Genomic DNA, 9,206 nt, shown 5'->3' on the forward strand with positions numbered 1-9,206 from the left:
TTTTTTTCTCTCTCTGTTTAATCCTCCATCCTTCAAATGTATTGATACTGACCAATAACACTGTATAGTAGTTTCTGCCTGTATTGATATATCCTTCTGAAGATGGTCCCTCAGACCAAAACATGTCAAGGATGGAAGATTAAAAAGAGACAGAAAAAGAAACATTTATCAGTCACACTGGACGAAGTTGATAACCTCTGTTATAATATTGCTAGTGTGATGGACCAGGATGAACCAAAACGAATAGCTATGGCCAAAACATATTTTTTTCAAACGTTTGTGATGAACATTTACTTTTTTGACTAGATGTATCAATTTTGCCCAAGTAGGTAGGCTCTTTTACCTGAGGATTGTGACAGAGTCCAGCCTCAAAAATGTTGTTTTTAAATAAAAACATAATGGCTAATTTCCAAAGTCATTAATTGTATGTAGTGAGTGCAGCTGTTATCCAGATTCTCCACGTGTAGAAGTGGGTTAGAACATCTACAGCGCAGCCCTACAAGTTGCATATGGCAATGATAATGGAACCTCCTGCCCTCCTGCCTGCGGGTATAACTGGGCCACCCTGCCTACCACTGGTCCTCCAGGTTGGGGAGACTTGGAAGCAAAGGCTGAGGCCCACAAGCTCTGTACAATATTATTGTTACAGAATCCAAAAAAACAAAAAACCGGATCAAATATGGCACAATCGCCTAAGGAAGGCTGTGGCTGAAAAAGTGGTTTTGCTAATAATGATGATGATGGTATCTCCCTTCGCGTGTTACGGAAGCAGTGGTGAGCCTAGGAATTGTGGATAATGGCTGCTGCTGGCGGGGACACCCATAACGCTAATAACGTCGTCACTTCACTACATCTTCGAATTTTCTATAGAATTATTAATGATGGCAAATGTTAGAACCTTAAACCTTGCCGTCTAAAAAAACTCACTTCACTTATATTTCAGTCCGTAAGATACCAGTTTCTAATTTTCTTCTTGTTGGTATTCTGCAAGTTGATCATTATTCGTAATGGTTAATGATCGCTCATATAACACGGTTTAACTCCAACTTGATTTCGCGTTTTTTGGAAAGGCTTCAATCGCTTCAATTATTCAACAGTTTCATTACATGTAATACCATAAATCAATTAGTAATCTCACGCAGAGTTAACTGTGTTCCGCCGGTCGATATAATCCGTGTGCTACAATCAGCTGTTCGTGTCAGGAACAAAATGTCGGCTTTCGGGTGATTAGTTGGATCACTTGCAAACAGTGGGTAGCAACTGGTAGCAACTGTCGCGAAGTGGGATGCCCAGTTTTTGGTTGGGCCTACGATCGTTACTTTCTAATTATATTTTGTAAGTAGGGTGAGATGTTGAAATTTTTGGTAAGTTATTAATAATAATATATATTTAATATTATATAAATTGTAGATTATGTAATTCATTGCCCGTTATCTTTTTAACAACGTTTGCTTGCAAGTTTATTTATACGCATGCCCGCTTTATTGAAAAAGGCGTTGTATCTTAAAGAGACTGGATTTAAAATTCTATTTTATGATGTTATTGTTTACTTGCAGATAACTTTTGGAACAGGGGTGTATGTTGGGGTCTATCTGAGTCAAAATTATGAGGTAATTATTGTGAACATTTTGTTTGTGTGTTCTTATAAGAAGAGAATTACACGTGACCAGCTTGACAAGATATTTGTTGCATCATTACATTGCATGCTTAATAGTTAGATTTGTGTATTTTTCTGAAGTCATGGTATTTGACCTGTTACCCTTAGATGTTTCAATAAATTCTGTTCTCCATTGTCACTCTCGTCATGTGGATAATATTCCTGGATACAATATATTTTAGATTCCCAGAGTTGATGAACCAGCTGAGCTTTTGGAAAGGATAAAGAAGTTTGTAGATGAACACAAAAAGAATAAATAGTTAAAACAGGAACCTAAGTCTGTATATGAATAACAGGTACTGTATATCTTATTATATATATGTAATAAATAGAAATACTCACTGACAGTAGAATTCACAGGCATCATGCAGAGCTATGCAGACATCTGAATCAAAGGGCTTCTACATTTTCATGTTAGTAATTATTAAATTCATTTGCTGCATTTCGCTTCATTGACACAAGTGCCCTGTGACCGAAAGAAGAGTTAAACTTTGGTAGCAAGTTGTAATATGGATGGTGAAAAATATGGTTTGCCAGTGGTGACTAGAATTATTGGATGGAGACTAGTATCTCACTTGGTGTGCAGTTGTTGGGAGCTCTAAATTCAGTTTGTTCCAATTACCTTATGCCTGGCATACATATGTATAGGAGAAATACTGTGGAAGTAAGAAATTCATCATACCCACAAAGTAGGGGCAAGAGATTGAGCCAGCAGAAAATACTGATTGACCTTTTTCTGGCGACCAGAATATTTGTCTGGCTACCAGATTTTCAAAAATGTCTTCACCTCATGTGATACATGTGTCTGTGCTACTGCTGAAAGTAACGTAATGTAAAGTTGTCCCTGTGCGTGAGTAGATAAGCACCATGTCATGAAGCTGTATGGTGGAGTGCAGGTATCACTCCACACATTCTTAACCTTGGCACTAGTTGGAAGTGAGTGTTAACATTCACATCCATATCACTTCACCTCTGGGGCAGAGCCCTTAGTACCCATTTGCAGGAGACTGAGTATGCGCCAGAACTTGTCTCAATCATGTAGAAAAGAGAAAAATCTCTTGCTCCTGTCAGGAATTGAACCCAAAGTTCTCAGCCAACTAACTAACAGCCACATCCCTGTACCAGCCTCCTTACTAAAGTCAGAAGGTATTACTAACACATACTTTAACTCTCATTTCGATGGGGCGTTATTGAATTTGCATTATAATTCTGAATTTTAATTTGTATTATACAGACCAGAAACAGGGGGCACGCGGTAGCATAGGTAGTTGAGGCACCATGCTACAAGCCGGAAGGTCGCAGGATCGAATCCCAATGAAGTCCTTTGCCTTTTTTCAATTGACCTAATTCTTCCAGCCGCACTATGGCCCTGGGGTCGACTCAGCCTCTAACAGAAATGAGTACCAGGAATATTCTTGGAATGTTTTGGGGGGTAAAGGGCGGCGGGTGCATAAGGCTGACATCCATGAGCTGACTGTCTAGAAAATGTTGGAGCCTCAACATCTCACAACCCTATGGGCCTCCACGGCCTGTGACAGGGTTGCCTTTACTTTTACTTACTTTACTTTTATGGACCAGAAACCAATATTTAATTGAGATTTGAAGTTGTGGTCTTCTGGAATGTGATGCCATTTACTATAACATCTGCGCAGAAGATGGAGGCAGCATGTTCCTCCAAAACGCTGGCAAACATATGCCAAATTACATGGCATCACATTCATAGTCAGATCTATCAGAAGCGTGAGTTCCATCTTGTCTGAATACTAGTGACGAGATATATTAGTATACCTTTTCTGCATAGACCAGCCCTGTTGGTAGTTTATGTGCCCCTCTTTAGGACATTTAAGTTTGTAATAAATTAATATCATCATAACCTAGTAAGTCCATTCTATTCCAGTTTGTCTCCAAGTTGAAAGCAATGGCAACAAAGCATTTTAGAATAGGAATTTATATCGGAGAAACTTTCACTAATACACACCTTCCTGTACATTTGTATATAACAACAGGATGATCCATTTAGAACATACCCTAATGGGAAACACTGAATAATATATTTCAGTGTACAGTCAAGCACTATACAATCTCCAAGTAAGTTCTTGTGGGTTTTTTTGAACACACTGTATACCAGTATGTCTTTTTAATTAAATATCCCAGTTCCCAAATATTTTACGTACATTTAAGTTATCGAGGCTGGGAGTAGCTTTGCTTACATCCTGAAGTTGCAGATCATACTTTGGAGCTGAATTGTATGAAAACTGCAAGTGAATTATTCAGTAGGACTACTACATGGAATGGAATCTCTCAAAGCAAATGGAATATGGCAGAACTCGCAATCATATCATCTCATTACACTTCTTGTGCACAGGTCATACACAGCCTTGGTGGGTCTGTCTTTCCTTGATCACAATGCAATTATTTTTTCCAGTTTATGTTTTTGTTCAGGTCCCAGATAATCTGCCTGGAAGGTCTTGCTTGGACCCCCTGTAGCAGTAGTTCCTTCACTGGTCTAGCATAATCTGAACTAGACTCGCTTGCAATATGCTTCTGAATTCTTCTCCTGTCTCACCAATTTCAAATTGTACATTTGCCTGTCTTGAACTGAAATATTGACCATTCTGTGAAGAAATTTTTGCCCTTTCATCATGCTTTCAGCTTTTCTTCTAAGGTCATGTGAAATTCCTCGTAGCATCAGACTCATTTATCTTTGTAATATGGTACAATAGGCCAGAAGTGGCCGCAATACAAGGGACTTAGTCCCACCCCACTAACAATAAAAAAATAATCTTTATAATAAATGTTCATATAATTTCACACCGTTAACACTATTTGTCCCAATAGATGTGATTTAGACCTATATTAATGTGCAGAACTGACAGAACATGTCTTCCAGTTTTTACCAATTGGCTGTGTGTGTGTGTGTTGCATATATATCCTGATTCAGCTTCGTACACCATTCTCACTAATTTCATGGGATTATACATTCTAAATTTTAGGCAGCACCTCCATGGATCATGCCTTCATCCATTCAGAGTTCTCTTTATGAACTGTAAACTGGTTTGAACTTGAGAAGAAATATTCAGAAACAGGTTGAATTTTGTAGAGGCTGCCTGAGTCTTGTTGTGTGTGGCTGTTATCATTAAGTGTCAATCTTGCCAGACAACCTCAGAACGGCTTCTACTCACAGTCTGGGGCAAAACTGGTATGCATATTATGGGGTCATACTCTATTTCTAACCTCTGCCAACAAAACAATTTTGGACTTCTTCAGTGTTTAAATAATGTTTCCCATCAGTGTGCAGTCTGTGGTAGAGATTAGATTTGTGTATAAGAAATTTCATAAGTTAATCACCCATTACAGCCCTGACCACTTCAGTGACACTGACAGAGTTTTTGGAAACTGTATTCAGTCCCGCAGTTCTGGGAAATGTCTCATCATTCACTTTCAACTCAGTTTTTGCCTAATTCATCACCAGAAAGAATGCTGTAGTTTTGGCTGAAGAATTTTCACCTTCAGTTGCAGTGCATGGCTCATTGTCACTCACAGAAATGGGAAAAGGCTACAGCAATTCTTAGACCTGACCTTCTGGGATGCATGTTGGAAGTATGGCAGGAAGTAGCAGGGCAGTGGTTCCAGCTGAATTATGGGGAGGTCACTGTAGTAACCCATACTCTGCAGTCTGTATCACAGTCAGTGGCCTACATCAGATCCACTCTGCATTCTGTTGAATATGGCCAGGTCTAAAAACACAGGCAGTAGCTAAATTGGCAGCATTACGTTGAAGAAAAAAAAAGTAGATAGATACCCAAACCGGTGATGGCTTCATCAGTGTTAAGGATTTATCATTCAGTACATTCAGCAGTAGGTATGTTAAAAACCGACCTGCATAATGTTGCAACAAAATGTTGTGTTCCGCCACCACTTTCCCACCCAAACCCATGTCTGGTACTGCAGAAAGTTCTGTACCTGAGAGCATGACTGCTGGTGGTCTGTGTCTGGCAACAGAAACTTGGCTGTAAGGGACACAACAATGCTGCGTTACTTCCATTTTTACAATATATTGCATGGTGGTTCAACAGAAACGAGCAGATTGAATGGTAGAATTGTTATGCATTATCTAAGGACATCAGTTACAAGGGATGTGTTTATTATTATGAGGCCTAACATCTCTCTTCAGGCTGCTAATAACCCTGTCAGCCACAGCAGCACCCACAAGGCAAAGAATGATTACAGCTGACAAAAACGTAGATCTATATGATCCTCTGCAGTGCATATGATTTAAATCATGGCTTTCAGTGTGATTAGTCTGCACTGTATAAAAGACTGTGTGCACCAAAATAGTCTGAGAAGACTCCAACTGCAAGTGAACATTGGAAATGTCATGCAAGAAACTCTTGAAACATGGTCAAGAGAACTGATGCATGATTCAGGACAGTGAACACAGGTTACATCCACCATGTTTTGTGTTCTATATTCAGTGAAATAGAAAATATGTTCAGTATTTGCTTATGGTTTGAAATGGTATATCCTTTTGCTGTGAACTACATAGGTCGTACTGAAAGTCATGAGCAACTTTTTTTTTTTGCATGCGACCTGGGAACAGCAGACAAAAGAGAGTACGATGGTAGGTGGAACCGGCTGTTGTGTTAACCTTGAGTGTCTTGTGACGTCAGTAGCTTGCATCATGTGACCAGTATCACTTCTACCAAAATGGCTGATGATGATGTCGTTTCGCCAGCATGCTGTCATCGAATTTCTTGTGAAAGAGGAAATCCCTGCTGCAAAAATTCACCAGAGACTTCAGTGTGCTTATGGAAGTGTGCATGGGTGCGAGCAGTGTTCAAAGATGGGTGAAACATTTTAAAGATGGGAACACCAGCATCGAAGATGAGCCTCAGAGCAGTCGTCCTCGAACAGCCTCAACTGAACGCAACAAGGAAAGATTGGATGAGATCATTGAAGATGATAGGCGTGTGACTGTGAACACAATAGCCCAAAAACTTGGAATAGGGTACAGTGCAGTACAGGAGATGATTGAAAGCTTGGGCTATAGGAAAGTTTGTGCTCGTTGGGTCCCGCAGTTATTGACCAAAGACCACAAAGGTCAGCGAAAAGCCATCACCTCAGAACTGCTGCAGAGATATCGACATGAATGCAGTGATTTTTTGCTCTGTATTGTGACGGGTGACGAAAGCTGGTTTCACCATTTCGAGCCTGAAATGAAACAGCAGAGTATTGAATGGCACCGTTTGCATTCTCCATCAAAAAAGAAGGCAAAGACAGTGCCATCAGCTGTGAAGGTGATGCGCACAGTCTTCTGGGATGCAGAGGGGTTTATTCTGGCGGAATTCCTGGAACCTGGGCAAACCATCAATGTTGCTCATTATGCCCAGATGCTGCACAAGCTCCATCGTGCATTGTGCAATAAACGTCCGGGACGAAACATCATCATCCTGCATGACAGCGCTTGCCCCCACACTGTTCGCCTCACATTGGAAGCAATTGCAAAGATGGGGTGGGAAGTTCTTCCACATCCCTCCTATAGCCCTGATCTGGTACCCTCCGACTACCATCTTTTCAGATTTGTGAAGGATCAACTGCGTGGACGTTTTGAGACAAGGGAGGAAATTCAGAAAGCAGTGCGTCAGTGTCTTCAGATGGCTGGAATGGAATTTTACAAAAGGAGAATTTTCAAACTCCCGGAACGCTGGGAGAAATGTGTGCAAAGAAGTGGCGATTATGTGGAAAAATAAAAAAGGTCTGTAGATTGAGGTGGTGTATTTGGTTGTCAATAATAAAGCATGCTGCTCATGACTTTCAGTACAACCCTCATATATAGGGCTGACATGTCACATTAATGGCAGCTTGCATTCACTCCCAAAAATTCTGTCCCCTTATTTTTATACTGAAATTTGGTATAAAAACGGAAACAATTACATGAGTAAGTTTTGAGGCTTTCTTCAATTACATGAGTAATCAGGTGCTTGGTGCCAAGTTTTCAGAAGATGGCTTAATCTCTACCAGGAATGTGATCGGTGGGGCAAATAGCACATGTAGAATAAACTGGAAATTTATACAGAATTTTCATCAGAAAACCTGAAGGTACAAGAGACCTTGCAAAACCTTAGGTAAATAATATTAAAATTGAACTTAAAGAATAATGGTGGGAGAGAAGCGTGGGTGGATTCATCTGCTTCAGGATAGGGCACAGTGGTGGGCTTTTGTGAACACAGATGTGAACTTTAGGTCCCATGAAAGGCGGGATTTTCTTCAGTAAATGAGTGATTGTTAGCTTCTCAAACTGTGCTCAAGTATAAGGTATTATATCCAGAGACACCATATAGGTGTGCATATATTTGAAGGAGAAAGCTCTAGATCGCATTAAGTGGAGGAATTGTTTTGAAAGAGACTGTGGACCTGTCGTCTTGACAGATTACTGATTACTGATGATGATGATGTATGTGGGTGGTTGCCCCAGCATTGATCTAACAAGCGTCTTATAAATTTGTACTCTTCTTGTATATAAATGTAAATAAAGATAAAGTTATCCCTGTAACGGGCCCTGGAGGCCCATAGGGTTGTGACACAACGAGGCTCCCACATTTTCTAGACCAGTGTTCCGCAATCTTTTTCTACTCGCAGCACACCGTGAAGTATCCATGACTCAGCAGGGCACACCAAAATGTTATTCCCCTCAAAAACGCATGATATCAGACAATTAATATAAATACGTAACGTGATCAACTTATTACTATAATATTATTATGTTATTTTATTATCATTAAATAGAAATCGACTCATGCATTTATTAGCAATTAATGAACTTTAATTCACTGTAGAGTGTAGAAAACACACTTCTATTACTATTAAAGTAATTCTACTCATACCTTCAATGTGATACTTGCACCTGCGTAGCTGCACACAGACAACTGATCCGTGGTGGAATCGTTGACAACGCAAGTCTCATTTCTTCATCGATGGATTTGAGCTGCTCCCTCTTTGATGTCTTAATTTCAGTTAACGTCGAGAAGGCCAGTTCACACAAATATGTAGTTGAAAATGGCAATAACACATTAACTGCCATCTCGGAGATAGCCGGGTATCCACTCCTTATTGCCAACCAAAACGAATCCAAAGGCACTTCGAGAAGTTTTAGTTTCAATGTTCTGTCTTATTATAAATCTGCGAATTCCTCTTGTATATTAATCGTAAGATGATCTGAATTCGCAACGAATGGATCACGAACACAGTCGAAATCTTGTGCACTCTCTCCAAAATACTTATTGAATTTCTGCTGCAGCATTTCTAAATGTTCTTTAATTGTGTCCATCGCCACTTTATTGNTTGACTTATTGACTTGCAACTGCACTACCTCACCCAAAGGTTCTCTGTATATGATGGGTCACATAAAAGCACTGCCTTTAAGAGTGCTGTCCATTGTTGTGTTTGTATCTGTTGCCTGGGAAATGTTTATTGAGCCGTTACCATACAGACATGTCAAAATTCTTTAACACTTTGCGGACCAGCGATTTAAATATTTAAATCACCCTGG

At 39.9% G+C, this 9,206-nt stretch overlaps 1 long non-coding RNA gene across 1 annotated transcript in view; it reads left to right on the forward strand.

Moving 5' to 3' along the window:
- The first annotated feature begins 214 nt into the window (after positions 1-214).
- LOC111863810 overlaps positions 215-9,206 on the forward strand; it is a 16,417-nt gene continuing 7,425 nt past the window's right edge. The window contains exons 1-3 of the long non-coding RNA XR_002842670.2: positions 215-1,364; positions 1,557-1,610; positions 1,840-1,953. This is a non-coding gene — a long non-coding RNA (uncharacterized LOC111863810). The remainder of the gene's footprint in view (positions 1,365-1,556; positions 1,611-1,839; positions 1,954-9,206) is intronic.

Source organism: Cryptotermes secundus, unplaced genomic scaffold, assembly GCF_002891405.2.
Source record: "Cryptotermes secundus unplaced genomic scaffold, Csec_1.0 scaffold833, whole genome shotgun sequence".
Classification (NCBI taxonomy): Eukaryota; Metazoa; Arthropoda; class Insecta; order Blattodea; family Kalotermitidae; genus Cryptotermes; species Cryptotermes secundus.